At 41.6% G+C, this 17,292-nt stretch overlaps 1 pseudogene; it reads left to right on the top strand.

Moving 5' to 3' along the window:
* Positions 1-16,776, top strand: part of LOC135505641 (meiosis-specific protein MEI4-like) — a 34,810-nt pseudogene extending 18,034 nt beyond the window's left edge.
* The last annotated feature ends 516 nt before the right edge of the window (positions 16,777-17,292 follow it).

The following is a 17,292-nucleotide window of genomic DNA, read 5'->3' as shown; positions in this document are numbered from 1 at the left end:
AACTTGTTCTCAACTGTATTTTTTATTGTATGTTTGTTTATTCCATGTGTAACTCTGTGTTGTTTTTTGTGTCGAACTGCTTTGTTTTATCTTTGCCAGGTCGCAGTTGCAAATGAGAACTTGTTCTCAACTAGCCTACCTGGTTAAATAAAGGTGAAATAAATACATTTTAAAAATTGACTTCTTATGGCTGGGGGGCAGTATTGAATAGCTTGGATGAATAAGGTGTCCAGAGTAAACTGCCTGCTACTCAGGCCCAGAAGCTAAGATATGCATATTACTAGTAGATTTTGATAGAAAACACTGATGTTTCTAAAACTGTTTGAATGATGTCTGTGAGTATAACAGAACTCATATAGCAGGCAAAAACCTGAGAGAAAAAACAGGAAGTGGGACATCTGAGGTTTGTAGATTTTCAAGTCTTTGCCTATCCAATATACAGTGTAAAATTTGGTCCGATTGCACTTCCTAAGGTTTCCACTAGATGTCAACAGTCTTTATAACCTTGTTTCAGGTTTATACTGTGAAGGGGGAGAGAATAAGAGCTGTTTGAGTCAGGTGTCTGGCAGCCTTAAGTTCGGTCTCGCGCGCACCTGTGAGAGTTAGCTGCGTTCCTTTTCCTTTCTAAAGAGAAAGGAATTGTCCAGTTGGAATTTTATTGAAAATGTATGATAAAAACATCCTAAAGATTGATTCTATACATCGTTTGACATGTTTCTACGAACTGTAATGGAACTGTCGTCTGAACTAAGTGCCTGTGCCGTGTGAATTTGGATTTGTGAACTAAGCGTGCAAGCAAAAAGGAGGTATTTGGATATAAATGATGGACTTTATCGAACAAAACAAACATTTATTGTGGAACTGTGATTCCTGTGAGTGCATTCCGATGAAGATCATCAAAGGTAAGTGAATATTTATAATGCTATTTCTGACTACTGTTGACTCCACAACATGGCTAGTATCTGTATGGCTTGTTTTGGTCTCTGAGCGCTGTACTCAGATTATTGCATGGTGTGCTTTTTCCGTAAAGCTTTTTTGAAATCTGACACAGCGGTTGCGTTAAGGAGAGGTATATCTATAATTCCATGTATAACACTTGTATTTTCATCAACATTTATGATGAGTTTTTCTGTAAATTGTTGTGGCTCTCTGCAAAATCAGAGAAGCAAAACATTACTGAACATAATGCACCAATGTAAACTGATATTTTTGGACATAAATATGAACTTTATCGAACAAAACGTACATGTACTGTGTAACATGAAGTGAGTGTCATCTGATGAAAATCATCAAAGGTTAGTGATTAATTTTATCTCTATTTCTGCTTTTTGTGACTCCTCTCTTTGGCTGGAAACATGGTTGTGTTTTTCTAGCCAAAGACTAGGTGCTGACCTAACATAATCATATAATGTGTTTTCGCTGTAAAGCCTTTTTGAAATCGGACACTGTGTTGGCATTAACAACAAGTTTATCTTTTAAAATGGTGTATAATCCTTGTATGTTTTGAGGAATTTTAATTTTGAGATTTCTGTTTGAATTTGGCGCCCTGCACTCATTGGCTGTTGTCAAATCGATCCCGTTAATGAGATTTCAGCCATAAGAAGTTAAATAAATAAAATCTGGCCTACCTGGTTAAATAAAGGTGAAATAAATAAAGAAACTGCATTGTTGGAATTCAGCTCATGTGGCAAATATATTTAAAAACATGTTTCATTGGTTTGATTTAGAATTTTAGCCAGTTTGCTACAGCAGGAAAATAATCCTGCAGCAACAGGAATCGTGAATTATAATTAATGGAATTTTAGGGGTTGTAGGGGTTGATACATTTTTCGTTAGGGCAAATCAAATCTGATATTTTAAAGTGGAAATTACAAACTTCAAGTCTTTTTAAACCTCGAATACTCAACAAGTTAGCATATCCTGCTCTGTAGGAACATTCTCAGCGACAAAAGAGTGATCAACTTAAGATCCTACATATGTAGAGCTGTGTTTGAGTCCTGGGAAATAAAGTTTGAAGACTGAACACATTCGAATCTAGCCCTGGCTCTAAGCCCAGGGCCCATCTGTCTGTCTGTCCACCCCAAAATCCTCTTTTTTGTTTTTACCAATAACAGAAAACAGACTGCACTTACTGTCTTCCTCTTGACAAAGTCCTCAGAATCAGTTTATTCTCTAATGTTTGAAATTCAGTCCGAAATCACTCCCACTAGAGTATGATCGAGTCCAGTTTATTGGACATTTAGGCTGCTTGAAAATGCTTTGGATTGCCTATAATGGAGAAATTTTAAAATCACTGAAATACCCAGCTGCAGTGTGATCACACCTGAATTCCAGGGTGGAAACATTTGAACAAACAACGCCATAGTATTTCATTAGTGAGCAAGCTCTATTTTCTAGCTCTGGCCACAGGGACTCTGTGTCCAGAATTGTGAGCCAGACTTAAAGTATCTGTTACAACTGGCACCCTTTTACCTATATACTGTACTACTTTTGACCAGGGCCTTTTTTACTTTTAATCACCCGCAACCTGCATTGAGAATGACAGCTGGGCTAAGGAAACTACCTAAATCATATAAACTGGAACAGCCATCTCAGTAACAGCTGCAAAATGTCCAACTAACAGATTGGATTTCTTTAGAAAATGTATTATCTTTTTTTGTAGCATAAGATTAAAAATCAACCAATCAATGCACATAAAAAAACACAAGTACTGAAACAAACAATTCTGAGAAATCAACCTGCAATAGAGCATGCTGGGAAATATGATAATGATGGGCATGGTTGAGCAAACATGAATTTGTAATTTACCAACTTTAACACATTAGCTCAAATTCTAGGCCTTTTGAAGTCCTCAATTCACATAGTAATGTTGATTTAAGCCATGGGTTAAGTTGGCTTTTTTTTTAGATTTGTTGCCTTCATCAAGCTTCGAGCAGACTGAGCTCACTTCGAGCAGAGTTTGTTGAGTAAATAAACTTTAACAGATTAGCTCTGATGGGTTCGGATTTCTCAACTTTAAATATTATTAATCATTAGTTATACTAGAGACATGACATTTACATTTACATTTAAGTCATTTAGCAGACGCTCTTATCCAGAGCGACTTGAGGGGTGCCATAGTCTTGGGTCTACACCAAAAGTTCATGGTTATGTGTAGGAGGAATGTACATGGTGGATGCAATTAAGCTTGAAATGTAGGGAAGGCAATCACATGTTGGCAGGCACTGATAAAGGTGGAGAGCTGTGGATTGGTGAGGAAGGGGGTCGAGGTCAGGTCACATTAAGGGAGAAGGAACAATTTATTGCCTGTTTCACTTAACTTCCTGCCTAGCAATCAAGATGTCATGCTTAGAGAGGAGAAGGAGACTCCGCTCAAATTGGGGTGTATATATACTACCACTGGTGGAAGTCATATTTATGTCAGTTCAGCTGTTTGATCCTTTGGGGTGAATAAACTTGGTTGGAGCTTTCATGGTGTCCATCAATTTCTTACTCTGATATTTAGAACAGCTCCAATTATTGTCCTTTTTTATGTCCACCCCACAGAATAATGCTGATTAAGCAATTGGTTGAGTTGGCTTCTTTCTTTTTTTTACAGAGAATGCACCATACCCATGACCACTAGAAATGGGAGGTAGGCAAGGTATCCCCATCTGTCTGTTTAGGCTAGACCCTTCCCAAGGTAACACAGGCCAGGGTTGCCCAGGGACCAAAAAAATGCTTGTATCAGCCATGTCACTAGTTGCATCCTGCTTTTCTGTTAATGTAGCTGTCTAGAAACAGCAAATTATAACACAGTTCTCAGGACGACAGGGAGATGATGCTCAATTATGTTTCAAATTGTTTCAACGATGAGTCGGAGCGCTACATAATCTGGTTGTACTCTGAGAAGAAGTCATTTGGGATGAAATGGTTGGATAATTATTTTGTTGCCCGGTGGACATTGTAAACATGATTACTATGACAATGATATTGTTTCTAATGTGTTTTTCTACAAGTATGTGCCGTAGGCTATTATGTCTAGCCTTATACTGACCCAAAGAGGGCGTTTGCCGTAGGTCTTTAGTAATGAAAATCAATTAAAGAATGATTACTCTTCTTAAGACATTATTATTTCATTGGCAGATTTAGAAAGGGAGTAGGGTTGTTCCATCACAAAGTTTAACACAGTCAGGCTCCAGTTTGCAGGCAGAACGCTGTGGAGGGCTGTCTGACAGCCGTGAACCCCATGTGCGCCCCCACGGTGGCGGGTGGGCGGGCTGCCACTACCCTTCAACCAGTGTAGCATACAAATAAGCCCAGCCATCTGGGACCCGTGTTGCTTTGTCACAGGCCATGACAGTCACACACAGTACAGAATAACCACAGCCCATAGGACAAACAGTACAAACACTCACTCTCCACTTCTTCAATAGCACTAGAACACTGAGTGTAGGCATAACTGTGTGTGTACCCTCTGTTGCCCTGCACAGGGGGTCGGACTGTGCTTTATGTAAAGTTAAAATCATGGTTCAATGGCTGGCCGAGTCATTTTGTAATTAGTACAAACAATATTTACCAGAGCCATGTATTTAGATATATGGCTCTGCTATTTACTGATGGTTGTCATTTTCCTCTTACTAAATCAGGGGTTACTCCAAGGACAGACCCCATAGCCTGAACATGATCTATCGGACTTGGGGTCCAAGCAGCAAACATTTGTATTTTGTCTAATTTAGACCTCAATTAGTCGACTGGTCGATTGTTTGGTTGATAGGCTGTTGGTCAACCAAAATTTCTTTAGTCGAGCAGTCAGTCACAATTGATTGGTCGACGGAACAGACGACTCTCGGTCGGCCAAGATTCTTTTAGTCGGGGACAGCCCTGGTCTAATTAGTGCTAGCTAGCCCAGTCTTAAGTCTGGAACAATGGAACAATACAGTTTAAGAAAAATACCTAAAAAAGAAGAAATAAAGTAACAAATAATTCAAGAGTAGCAGTAAAATAACAATAGTGAGGCTATATACAGGGGGTACTGGTACAGAGTCAATGTGCGGAGGCACCAGTTAGTTGAGGTAATTGGCTAGCACCAGTTTTATTTATCGGCTTAATTCTTTTATAGGCCAAAAGTCGACTATTACCAGCTAACGGAAAGCCTTGACAGGTGTTAAATTCTGCATTGGCTTTGATACTCTGGTTGGTTAGAGATGATCCAATTGCTGATGACTTTGTTTTGTACAACATTTTGACATCACCGCAAATTACTTCAATGATTGCCGTCTCAGACTGAAGTATGTAGTGAACGATAGAGCAGCGGGAAAATTCAGTTTGAGCCATCAGGCAAAGAGCTGGAGGAAATGAGCGTCAGAGCTTGTTTCTTGTAAAGGGCAATGCAATGGCAGCTAAAAACGGTTCTATTTGGCTCCAGAAAACGACAGTAAGCAGACCTCCTTAGTTTTCATCCCTAAATGTCACCGGCGCGATATCTGTACTTCAAACACATTTTTATTTACCATAGCCTAAAAGCCCACACAGTAATTAGCTTCCCCTTTCATTACTGGGATAGAGTAGGCTAATCTTGCCTGAGTTGGGGAGGATGACCACAGAAAGTTGAGTAGGATAATCTTCCCTGAGTTGGGGAGGATTCAGACTGCCCCAATCTCTGAAAGTTGAGAGCGTAATTATGTCGTCATTGTCAGTTTGAGATTTGTCATTTTAGAGACATTTTTTATAGAATTAAGAGCAGCCCACTACCCGTTGCATTTCTCAATGACTCTTTCTGATGCAAGCACTTTCATCATAACATCCTGTACATGTCGCCATGGCAGCCTGAAAGCTTGTGCAGTTATGCACATGTGCATAAGCTATTTCAGCTGCGGGACACTGCCTGCCATACCACGACAGACTCAGCAGCTGAGACTCTAACCACACACACACCACACACACACACACACACGTCCTCCATTAGTTAGTGATAGTCAGAAACCTTGCTTAGTACATGCCATACCCGCAGTACATCAGGATATAAATATAGCCACCCTCTGAGGGGGACCCTGCCTATGCCCTGGGTTTACTGTAAAGAGACTTGTCAGGACAAATATTCCTCTCTCTCACACATGTGCATGAACACACACACACACACACACACAGAGGGTGTCCTGCAGGACCGGAGACATTTACAAAGACAAACTCCTCTTTCTAGGTGCATTATTCCTACCAGAAAAAAACGAAGTCCTTTTGTACTAAAACAATTGGTCGTCATTTTAGCTTTTAACTCACTGTAAAACTCATACAAAGGACAGTGAGGTCAGTGATTTCCAGCACGTCTGAGTCAGGAGTAGTGTAATAAGTGAAGAAAGACACCGTTGTTTAAGAACGGCTTCCGCACCAGTGACGCACATTTTTCGTTAGGGCAAATCATGTCTGACATTTTTAAATCGGAAATTACAAACTTTATTAGCCTTTTTAAACCTTAAATATACTACAAGTTTGCATTCTGTACTGTGCAGGAAAATTTGCAGCCACAAAAGAGTGATCAAATTAAGATCCTACATCTGTAAGGAATAGTTATTTTATCTGCTCTGGGCACTTCTAAAAGGAGAAAGTGACGAGTAGACTGTTCGTGAGGATATCAAACTCATATAGCCTAGTAATGCATGGTCCTCTGCCAATTTATCCTCTCCTGTTGGTCAGGAGAAAAACAGTGTGTATGTTCATGTCTCTGTGCCAGCAAGCTTGTGAGCATGAGTAAGCATGCTTACTTGTACATGTTTGCGTGCATCCGCGTAGTTGTCTCTGCATAAAAGTCATGTTATTTTGGCATTGTTTATGTTCCCAGCTGACATGCACTGGGCTGAAGCCCCATATATTGTATCCAGCAAGCATTCGTGGCTGAAGCATATTGTTTTCCTTACGCTGTAAGCAGCCCACAGCTGAATGTAATTGGGGACCCCTCCTATCCAGCAAGCCTACAAGGCTGCTAGGGAACTTGACTTATGGCTCCCAGCATTTCATGATGCTGATGGTCATTATAACTCTGGCACTTCTGACTGAGCTATGTCTCTCATTATACATTTTTGTCTCATACATTTACGAGACGTTATGTGTGTGTAGGCTATAACAAACTGCCGTCTCACTCTCGCTCTTATTTATATATATATATTCTACACAGTTTGTGCTTCCTGCCTATTGCTTTTCCGCCCAGGCCAGTGACAGGTTTGAAGAACGATCAGATTAGGAGTTGCAGCAGAGGGATTGCTAGACCATTAAATAGCCGGGATCAAAGTTGTCCTCAGCCCCTCAAAGCAGCAGAGATGTCATTAGAGCTCTAACCGAGGGGGAAAATCAAGCTGTTTGATCAAAGTCATGTTATGAGGAGACAAAGCCCGTAGTCACCTGTGCGCCGGTCTGCAGTCCTAGATGGACTCTCACACACTCTGCTGATGAGCACTAGAGCAAACACGTGACAACCTCTCTAGGCCGACTGCAGAGAATATATAGAAGCACAATCATAGACCCTGAAGTGATTTCCTACTTCTGTGTCTTTACTGAGAGCCTTGTTAAATAACATGGCCATTTTTATTTCAAAGTTTGCATTACATTTTCCAAACAAATCTGTAATTGAAAACTAAAGAAAAGAGCTAGGTAAGCTGATGCCTCTCTCTCGTTGCACTCCACAAGGAGACTGCCTGTTATGCGAATGCAGTAAGCCAAAGTAAATTTCTAGCTAGCATTAAACATATCTTATAAAAAACAATCAATCATAATCACTAGTTAACTAGACATGGTTGATGATATTACTAGATATTATCTAGCGTGTCCTGCGTTGCATATAATCTGACTGAGCATACAAGTATCTAAGTATCTGACTGAGCGGTGGTAGACAGAAGTAGGCACGTAAACATTCATTCAAACAGCACTTTTGTGCGTTTTGCCAGCAGCTTTTCATTGTGCGTCAAGCATTGCGCTGTTTATGACTTCAAGCCTATCAACTCCCGAGATGAGGCTGGTGTAACCGAAGTGAAATGGCTAGCTAGTTAGCTCACGCTAATAGTGTTTCAAACGTCACTCGCTCTGAGCCTTCTAGTAGTTGTTCCCCTTGCTCTGAATGGGTAACGCTGCTTTGATGGTGGCTGTTGTCGTTGTGTTGCTGGTTCGAGCCCAGGGAGGAGCGAGGAAAGGGACGGAAGCGGTACTGGCAATACTAAAGTGCCTCTAAGAACATCCAACAGTCGAGGCGGAAGGGTAGCCTAGTGGTTGGAGTGTTGGACTAGTAACCGAAAGGTTGCAAGTTCAAATCCCAGAGCTGACAAGGTACAAATCTGTCGTTCTGAACAGGCAGTTAACCCACTGTTCCTAGGCCATCATTGAAAATAAGAATTTGTTCTTAACTGACTTGCCTAGTTAAATAAAGATATAAAAATAGACAAAGGTTAATTAAATACATAGAGGTATAGAGGGAAATAGTTCTATAATAACTACAACCAAAAACTTCTTACCTGGGAATATTGAAGACTCATGTTAAAAGGAACCACCAGCTTTCATATGTTCTGAGCAAGGAACTGAAATGTTAGCTTTCTTATTCTCCAACAATTTGTTTTGCATTATTTAAACCAAATTGAACATGTTTTATTATTTACTTGAGGCTTAATTGATTTTATTGATGTATTATATTAAGTTAAAATAAGTGTTCATTCAGTATTGCTGTAATTGTCATTATTACAAATAAATACATTTTAAAAATCGGCCAATTAATCCGTATCGGCCTTTTTTGGTCCTCCAATAATCGGTATCGGCGTTGAAAAATCATAATCGTTCGACCTCTACTGGGGAGTATTACCATACCCTCTCTCTGGGGGTCTCCTATGTGCCTTCTCAAAACACAGAAGTGTCTAGACTACAAGTACACCCCCCTGGACAGGATTCTAATCAGTCGCAGGGCTTTACCCCCAATCCATCTCCTTAATGCTGAGTGCAGAGAGCCATCCGGCCCATTCTTTGTGTTTGGTGTGACTCGACCAGGAAGCTATGTGTCATCTGTTTTGTGGTACTGGGTACATGAGTCAGGGTTCAGGTTGCACTGTGTCCTGTCCTGTCCTGCCACTTGCTGGCTGCCTGGGAGCTGAACCGCAGGACTGATATGTTGAGGGCAGACAGACTGACTGCACTGACTGACTGCTCTGGGCTTTTTATGAATAAACAGACCTGATAAAGAGAGCAGAGATGCCTGGGTAAGTACCGGCCGGGGAGAGAGGTGACTGAGGAGAAGGTGGGCTGGACTCACTGTGGTGTCAGGCCCTCAAGCAGGTGGGCAGGTAGGCAGAGGAGGCTATAGCGTGTGGAGTATCTAGCTATCAATACACCGTTATTTGGGGAAATGGATGGAGTATTGAATAGTGCAGTTCAACCCATGTTGTAATAAGCCCCTCAGAAGGTTGATGTTACACTCATCCAGTGAGTCAACATCTAGATATTCACTACATCACATCGGTTCTGACTGAGCCAAGACCTCAAGAGACTGTTTCCTAAAGAACTGCAAAGTCATTTTCTTCCACAGAGAATAGCCTAGATTTGAATAGTGTGGATTTTGAGACAAGCTTAATAAGGAGCTTGATGTTTTTTTTTGTCTTGTAACAAAGTAAATGTTCTCACACTAGAAGCGGTCAAGTTGCAGTCGTATAGAACTCGGAGAATGCAGTCGTGGATGAGATGAGATCGATTAGCTGTCAGAGAAATCGTTGTATTGTCAGTCCACCGCCTTGAAAGACACTCTAACTAGTGGCTTTCTCTGAGGGAGAAGAAAAATCAATTCCTTGTCTTAAGCTGGGGTGATGACGGCAGTGTGAGCTAGTGTTGTCCAACTCTGTAGTGCTGGCTACAATAGGCCAGATCAGATGGCTATCAGGAAGGGTTTTATTCACTAAGCCTATCTGCTCTGCTCTTCTCTGCGCTCCACAGTTTACACAGACCTCATGACATAAAATGGGATTGTAAAGACAGGACCAACTGTCCTGGCAAGAAGCCATTTTTAGGGAGCGGTTGTTGTGTTTTTGCTGAAAGAGATTTATTGTAACTTATTGTTATTTATGGTCCAGGAGATGTTTTTGGTCATATTCACACCTCATAGCTGCACAGATCATTTATCTGCTTGATGATGCTTATGATTGACTTTCACAGCAGAGTATAACATTATTTACAATACAGTGGAGTACAATGCATTATAACACATGTTCATGATTGAAATGAGAGTTCAAAAGTTCACTTTTTGAATGATTTGAAATGGGTACTGGTTATCTCTTGGCTGCTGAAATAAGGTGACTTATGCTAAGTGTAAGCCTAACAACCATTCTTTCTTGATAGCCAAGTGACCTAGACCCCAAAGGCTATTCAATTTACAAAATGGGATTTAAAAGTTTAGAAGAGTAACCCTCCAATAATGCTGCCTGCTGGAAAGTTTTGTTTGACATTTGAACTCTCTACTATTTTGGATTGTACAGCGAATCTGCCACAGAAACAAGCTTGGTCGTTTTGATGAAATGGCGCTTAGGTAAAGTTAACAGTGTTTGTGATGAGAATGTCTATTTGCTTTTGTGTTGTTGGCTCTGTTCTGAAATGAGCAAACGCTACCTGAGTATATTATACATCCGCCAAAACAGACATTCTATATATAGTCTCTGTATATTGTTTCATAGTTGACTAGATGTAGAGTACTTTAAATATTAGATTCTCGGCATCACTGGTCTATCCACAGTGCATATTCATTCTGTTCAGGCCACATTGGAGGCTGTTTTACCATCACCCATTTTAACCATCAGTCGATCCCCTTTTCTGTCCTTCTCTAGCAATTAAATATTTTTGTAATGATTCCCTAGCCAAAATCTTGAACAGCCACATTACTTCAGGAAGGTTGTGTTTTAAGTGGCCAGTGACAGCGTAGCCTGCTGGAGTTAGTCAGGGCACCACCAGGCCCGTTTTTCTTCTAAATATGGTCTATTAAAGAGATTCAGAGGGATAACAGAACAGAGAAGATATCCAACTGATCCCAAATGAGTCCCACTTTCAAGGAGTGAGGCTGCAGTGGAGCAGGTTGAGAGCTTCAAGTTCCTTGGTGTCCACATCACCAACAAACTATCATGTTCCAAACACACCAAGACAGTTGTGAAGAGGGCACGATAAAGCCTATTCCCCCTCAGGACACTGAAAATATTTGTCATGGGACCTCAGATCCTCAAAAGGTTCTACAGCTGCACCATCAAGAGCATCCTGACTGGTTACATCACTACCTGGTATGGCAACTGCTCGGCCTCCGACCGCAAGGCACTAGAGAGTAGTGCGAACGGCCCAGTACATCACTGGGGCCAAGCTTCCTGCCATCCAGGACCTCTTTAAGAGGTGGTGTCAGTCAGAGGAAGGCCCTAAAAATTGTCAAAGACTCCAGCCACACTAGTCATAGACTGTTCTCTCTGCTACTGCACGGCAAGTGTTACCGGAGCACGAAGTCTAGGTCCAAAGTTCTTCTTAACAGCTTCTACCTCCAAGCCATAAGACTCCTGAACAGCTAATCAAAGAGCAACCCAGACCCCTCTTACACTGCTGCTACTCTGTTTATTATCTATGCATAGTCACTTCAACTCTACCTAAATGTACATATTACTTAAATTACCTTGACTAACCAGTGCCCCCCTCACATTGACTCTGTACCAGTACCCCCTGATTATAGCCTCGCTACTTTTATTTTACTGCTGCTGTTTAGTTATTTGTTACTTTTACTTTCAAATTTTTTTTTTACTTAAAAAAAAGTTTTAACTTCTTAAAACATTATTGGTTAAGGGCTTGTAAGTAAGCATTTCACTGTAAGGTCTACACCTTTTGTATTCGGCGCATGTGACAAATAACATTTGATGTGATTTGAAATGGCACTATATTTGCTATATAGTCCACTACTTTTGACCAGGACCAATAGTGCTCTGGTCAAAGGTAGTGCACTATGTGCAGCCATTTGGGACAAAAGTAGTGCACTATAAGGAATTTGGATGTAGACAAGTCATGGGGCTTCATTTGTCAATATTGGCTAGGACTATTCTAAAATACTACTAAAATGCTACTTACGAACAGAGTTTATAATGTTCATACGCATAGAAGTGTGATTTATCACAGTCCCACGAGCATCATAAATCAAATCAAATCAAATTTTATTTGTCACATACACATGGTTAGCAGATGTTAATGCGAGTGTAGCGAAATGCTTGTGCTTCTAGTTCCGACAATGCAGTAATAACCAACAAGTAATCTAACTAACAATTCCTAATCTACTGTCTTATACACAGTGTAAGGGGATAAAGAATATGTACATAAGGATATATGAATGAGTGATGATACAGAGCAGCATAGGCAAGATACAGTAGATGGTATCGAGTACAGTATATACATGTGAGATGAGTATGTAAACAAAGTGGCATAGTTAAAGTGGCTAGTGATACATGTATTACATAAGGATGCAGTCGATGATATAGAGTACAGTATATACGTATGCATATGAGATTAATAATGTAGGGTAAGTAACATTATATAAGGTAGCATTGTTTAAAGTGGCTAGTGATATATTTACAACATTTCCCATCAATTCCCATTATTAAAGTGGCTGGAGTTGAGTCAGTGTCAGTGTGTAGGCAGCAGCCACTCAATGTTAGTGGTGGCTGTTTAACAGTCTGATGGCCTTGAGATAGAAGCTGTTTTTCAGTCTCTCGGTCCCAGCTTTGATGCACCTGTACTGACCTCGCCTTCTGGATGATAGCGGGGTGAACAGGCAGTGGCTCGGGTGGTAGATGTCCTTGATGATCTTTATGGCCTTCCTGTAACATCGGGTGGTGTAGGTGTCCTGGAGGGCAGGTAGTTTGCCCCCGATGATGCGCTGTGCAGACCTCACCACCCTCTGGAGAGCCTTACGGTTGAGGGCGGAGCAGTTGCCGTACCAGGCGGTGATACAGCCCGCCAGGATGCTCTCGATTGTGCCTCTGTAGAAGTTTGTGAGTGCTTTTGGCCGAATTTCTTCAGCCTCCTGAGGTTGAAGAGGCGCTGCTGCACCTTCTTCACGATGCAGTCTGTGTGAGTGGACCAATTCAGTTTGTCTGTGATGTGTATGCCAAGGAACTTAAAACTTGCTACTCTCTCCACTACTGTTCCATCAATGTGGATAGGGGGGTGTTCCCTCTGCTGTTTCCTGAAGTCCACAGCACACTGGTACGAGAACTTTTGACAAATACCAATTGTTCTCAGTGCATGTGCATGACTATTTACATTTTGAAACACCCCTAATTAACCATATATGGTCAAAACCATCCCTTTAATACCCTTTACAACACTGTATCATGAAATAGCCTACAAAGGTGCAACTGAAAAAAACAAAGAAAAAAGGCTGTAGTAGAGGTGCTAGTGTCAGATTATTTTTATTTAACCTTTATTTAACCAGGTAAGAACCATCGAAGTTAAAACCTATTTTACGAGGGCGACCTGGCAAGAAGACTAAACAGGGAAGGAGCAGCATGTACATAAAATACTAAATACACACAAAAGACAAAGTGTCATAAGTTACAGATACATTTGAAGATTAGAAACAACTGCAGCTATCACAATCCAATTGAGTACAACCAAGGTTTTATTGGGCTCGCTCAGTTGTGGTTTGACCAGTAAAACTGCTACAAAGAGAAGACCATTAGGACAATTCAAGTTGCTTTACAATGGCAAATATACTTCAAATGAGTAGGCAACACACCAATAAGCCATCCATCCAGCTGTAGAGACAGCTTCCTGTTGTAGGCATATTGCTGATCTGCAGAATGAACGAGCCGTACATTACACCTGGTCACCTTGCCACCACATTCAGCAACGTTTTTTGAGCATCACATAATAATGGAATCCTTTTCTGTTCGTTTTGGGATGGTGCTTTTATGGCGATGTGGGCGTCATCTGTTGCTCCGTTTGTAGGCTATTTGGGAACCCATTGATGACAGAGAAACCCCTCTTGACTTTAACCTGCTGTGCGATGGTGTCTGGAAATTGTATGTTAGTTCATTTTGCTGAAGATTGCATCCAAAACATTAGCTCATCGAGGGATGTGAGATGCCGATAGCACTTTGATGTGCAACAGAATAGCATATATTTCTGAAATCCTCACAAAGATCCTATATGATTGGTTTTGGGAAACGGTATCTTATGAGCTCTCTGCGAAATGCAGCGTGTGCCAAATCTTCCAACAGAGCAATATCAGCCATCTTTCATTTCCCATTATCTCAGTCTTTTATAGTATTTCAATGATGGTTTCACTTTCACACGTGCCCTGTGAGTCTCCTCTGAACAGTTGATGTTGCGAAATGTCTGTTGCTTGAAGTATTTATTTGGGCTGCAATTTGGTAACTCTAATGAACCTCTGCAGCAGAGGTAACTCTGGGTCTTCCTTTCCTGTGGCTGTCCTCGTGAGAGCCAGTTTCATCATAGCGCTTGATTGTTTTTGCGACTACTCTTGAAGAAACTTTCAAAGTTAATTAAAATGCATTCCTAGTGACTACCTCATGAAGCTGGTTGAGAGAATACCAACAGCTTTGAGTGTTCAAAGCTGTCAAAAAGTAGAAAATAGTACAAATAAAGAAAACCATACTTTAGTAGGTGTGTCCATACTTTTGACTGGTACTGTATATATTTTCCCATTCTATACCCTTTAGACAGCTCTATTGTGCCTCCCACATCACTGTGTTTCTTTCTCTCACTCTCAATCTCTCTCTGAATTCTCTTTATTTCTCTCTCTGTCTCTCTCTGTCTCTCTCTGAGATTGTGATAGCTGGCTCTGCAGTCAGGAGACTACATACTGTCCCTCTCTCTAACGGTAACGAGCCCCAGGTCTAATCAAACGGACAATTTGAATTTAGCAAATTTACTGTACTTATTATCGTTGCAAATGCACTGATACAGGGAAATGATATGTAGCCTGTCAAGATATGTTGCATGAATTCACAATGGAAATACAATTACATCGGAAAAAAAATATTTTATTATTAGTCCTACGCTCACAATTTCACAAATGTATCTCTTTCTCCCGCAATCTGTCTCGTTCGCTCTGTTTTCCCCATCGTCTCACAAATTCTCTTTTTTTTCTCTTGCTTGCTCGCTCTCTCTCGCTCTCTTTCTCGCTTTCTCTCATGCTCTTTCTCGCTTTCTCTCGCTCTCTTTCTCGCTTTTTCTCGTGCTTTCTCTCTCTGAATTTGAGAGCTGGCTCTGCAATCAGAGAGAGGGACCGTATGTACTGTCCTAAAGGTAATGAGCCGATTTGAATTCCGTTCAGGGTCCACTTCATTATCTCAATCCTCTGATGCTATCAAGGTTTAAGCACATAATGATGAGAATCCCTGTAGAGTAGGGTTGGGCGATATCCAGATTTAATAAACTGTATCGACCAAGCCTACTGTAGAGTAGACAGACAGATAGATCCGGTGCAACACTGAAGGCCCCTCACAGTGCTGTGTTGAGAGGTAGGATTCCTGGTGCTGCCATTTATAGAAGCACCAGGAGACCAATCCAAGGCCCTACTAATGACAGTAGCAGAAAGTTACTTCTTCCTGAGGGGAGAGGAGTGACAGAATAGTGCACAGAACCCCCACTGATCGAGGTGTTGCAGTACATTTCGGGACTTCCTCTACATTTTGTAGTATTAATATTAATATGATGCAACCTATTAGGGGAATGGATTGGGTTGTGAAACATTTCTAAGCGTTTTGAATTCTGTAGTCATTTGATCATACTTTCCCAGGTTGTTGTGGTTTGGGAATGCACCTTTTAACAGTAGGACAGCCACCTGAGATGTGACAGGAGACGTCATGGCGGCGGCAATATTGAGAATAAAACATGAGCACCCCAGGGAGGTGAGGTGTATATACGTGCTCTAACCCTGATGGGCTCTGAGTGAGCCTGAAAGGAGAAAGTATGCCACATCCTGTCAGCTCTCTGGAGGCTGCTCGCCTGGAGCCGCACCTGACAGCCATCTGGCTGCTAATGTATTCACTGGCACTTGACACACACACACACACATGCACACACACACACACGCAAACGCTAACCACAGACACACACACAACAGTCACATACACAAACACTACAAACACAAATAGCACACACAACTACACACACACACACATACAAACATATGCACACAGTGACTTCTTATTGCCTCAAAGTACACGTCTTGCATAAGTCCAACTTTTTGTAGTTCACTTTTTGTCAATAGTTTTTCTGCCTTTAACTTCAGTTGAGTAGATCATTATTTCATTGCCTGTACAATTATATAGCCGAACTGTATCTTTTATTGCAGCTTTCCTTGAGAGGTTGAGTACAAATATTAACAATGAAGAGCGAGATGCCTTTAGCTTGTTCTTTATTCCAGACATGTAGTTTACTTTCATTTCCTGTGTGGTGTGTGTTTTCCAGGGGGAGAGCAGTGAGGGGTCTGTCCAGGTTGACGTGTCCCAGTATGAAAACTCCTTCTACCTGGTCTGGCTCCTGGAGCAGCTCCTACATGGACCTCCAGGGGCCGCCTTGCGGCCAGGACACCAATGGACATTGGAGCACAGCGTCCTTCTCCTGTCTGACTTCCCCTGTTTAGCCTACATGTGGAGGATAGGGGCTCTCCTCGCCCCCTCTGTTCCAGGAACGAGCATGGCGCCACCACGGCCACACAGGCGTGTAATTCCACCTCCAGGATGTTTCCACTTCAAAGGGCTGCAGAAGTTGGTGCAGATACAGTCAATTTGACTGACATGACAGGATTGAAGAGACAGGACTTAACAAGACTGGAGAAGGAGGTGGTGGGAGGTGCGTTAGTCATTGAGGTTGGCTACCTCTTCAGAAGAATAATCTATAAATAGTGTGGTGCTAAACCAAAGCCTGTCATTATTCTTGTTGGAAAAAGTGTGGCAATTAAGCAATAAGACCCGAGGGGGTGTGGTACAGTATATGGCCAATACACCACGGCTAAGGGCTGTTCTTAGGCACAACTCAACACGGAGTGCCTGGACACAGCCCTTAGCCGTGGGGGTTTGTGATATCGGGGCGGCAGGGAAGCCTAGTGGTTAGAGCATTGGACTAGTAATTGAAAGGTTGCAAGTTCATATCCCCGAGCTGACAAGGTACAAATCTGTCATTCTGCCTCTGAACAGGCGGTTAACCCACTGTTCCTAGCCTGGCATTGAAAATAAGAATTTGTTCTTAACTGACTTGCCGAGTTAAATAAATATATGGCAAATATACCAAGGTGCCTTACTGCTATTA

This window comes from Oncorhynchus masou, chromosome 19 (assembly GCF_036934945.1).
Source record: "Oncorhynchus masou masou isolate Uvic2021 chromosome 19, UVic_Omas_1.1, whole genome shotgun sequence".
Lineage (NCBI taxonomy): Eukaryota > Metazoa > Chordata > Actinopteri > Salmoniformes > Salmonidae > Oncorhynchus > Oncorhynchus masou.
The sequence above is the reverse complement of the archived record's forward strand: the minus strand, read 5'-3'. Positions and strand labels throughout refer to the sequence as shown.